Here is a 2,117-nt window from a genome sequence, read left to right as displayed (position 1 = left end):
CCCTCCATAAACTTATCAAGCTTAGTCTTGAAGCCAGATATGTCTTTTGCCCCCACTACTCCCTTTGGAAGGCTGTTCCAGAACTTCACTCCTCTAATGGTTAGAAACCTTCATCTAATTTCAAGTCTAAACTTCCTAGTGTCCAGAGCTTTCTACTGGAGCGCAGCAGGAATTCAAGTCTTGTCCTGCCAGGGAATGTTCTGCACCATAGGGGACTTTCACGACCCACACAGTATGAAATGTATTGAGTAGAGCTGGCCAGAAAAAGGAATTTCCATCCTGCAGAAATTTATTTTGGAACAAAAAGTTGAGTTTTTGAACATTTTCACAGAATGGAAATTCCAAAAAATTTTTATTCGGAACATTTTGTTTTGATAATGTTGAAACATGATAGTAAAATATAAAATGTGAAATATACTATATAATATAGAAATGTATTTAACGTATAATATCAAAATGAAATATAATAAAACAAGGAAGTCATTATGAAATATTTTACCTTATTGAAGCAAAATGTTTTGACATCAAATCAAGAAAACCAAAATAATTTGACACTTTGCTGTTGAAAATTTACATGTTCTTCCAAAATGTTTTTAGACAAAACTGCATTTTCCAATGGAGAACTGTTCTGTGTGGGGAAAGTTCAACCAGCTCTATTTTTTTCAGTGAATAACATACATTGAACAGATTGTGAGACAGTTTTACATTGGTAATTCCATTTGTATTATGAAATCAAACAGGCAGCTCCCTGAAGAGTGTGAACACTTTAAGGCAAGTGTAGTCAATAAGTAAATAAAAAGATGTTGGGGTCTGTTTGAAAGCATCTGGTGGTCTGGATTTGGCCCGTGGTCCACCTGTTGACTACACTTGCGTTAAGGTACCATCGGGTTCCTGGTACAACTCCTTGTACTTTACTTTGCAGCAGCGTGTGGCACGTTCTAACAGGCAATTGACTTTTCCTGGTCCCTTGGACAGCGAATTAAAGATTGACAAAGCCTAGAGAAAAAACAACGAGGAGTCCTTGTGGCACCTTAGAGACTAACAAATTTATTTGAGTATAAGCTTTTGTGGGCTATAACCCACTTATCAGATGCATGGAATGGAAAATACAGGAGCAGGTATAAATACAGGAAGCCTAGAGAGTCTCGCACGTGGATGCATTTGCTTGATTGCCCCCAAATTAGTAGTGGCCCAGCTCCTCAAAGGCATTTAGGAGCCCAGTCAGGCACCGAAATACCTGTGACGCTATTTCACTCGCTGAGCGTGTTGTTTGGTTGTGTGGCTGAACCTCCCGCCCGTGGCCGAGGCCAGCGCAGGAGCCAGACAGCGCTCGGGGTGTCTAGGCCCACGAATCACCCGCTGGCCCAGCCCCGTGGGCAACAGTAACAGAATCGCTCACACCGAGCGCTGCAAGGCACGGGGGGACCCAACGGTTTAGCAGGGTCGCCAACTCTGACTGCAGCCAGCCCGGGAGCTTCCCCCCAGCACGACACAACGCCCTGGGCCGCTGGCAGTGGTCACCGGGGCATCCATGCTGGTTCCAGGGCCGCCAGGCCAGTCCTGGAGAGTTGGCAACCCGTGGTCTAGTCTGTCTGGCCCTGGTGCCCTGAGCGATGGGGCCATGCCCCAGCCATGCCCGTGGGCTGCGCTCTGGGGAAAGCTGCTGCCATTTGCCGCAGCCCAGGGCTCCCACCGCCACTTTCAGCGCTGCCTGGCGGGCAATGGCAGCTGCAGGGGCTCAGAATCGGGCCCACTGGAGCCAGCAGGCGCTAAGACATTGACTTCTCTGAGGGCAGGATCGGGCCCGTGCGGCGCTGGGGGGGCGGGGGTACCTCAGGATCGGGCCCACTGGTGCCAACAGGCGCTAGGACATTGGCTTCAACGTAGGATCGGGCGCTAAGACCGCCGCAGGATTGGGCCCGTGGGAGCGTCACGGGCCCGGGCAGGAGCGGGCTCTTACTCGGGGATCGGTTGCTTTTTCGCCTCCCAGGGAACTCCGGTAATTTCGCGACTGTCCCTTGCCCGCCCCGGAAGTCATCCCCCGCCGTACCATAGAGCGGCAGATAGAGCGGCGCTCAGCGCTCGCAAGGAAGGGGGCGGGGCGTACTGGCAACTCT

Source organism: Chelonoidis abingdonii, chromosome 6, assembly GCF_003597395.2.
Source record: "Chelonoidis abingdonii isolate Lonesome George chromosome 6, CheloAbing_2.0, whole genome shotgun sequence".
In the NCBI taxonomy this organism is placed as follows: Eukaryota; Metazoa; Chordata; order Testudines; family Testudinidae; genus Chelonoidis; species Chelonoidis abingdonii.
Note: the sequence above shows the minus strand (reverse complement) of the source record.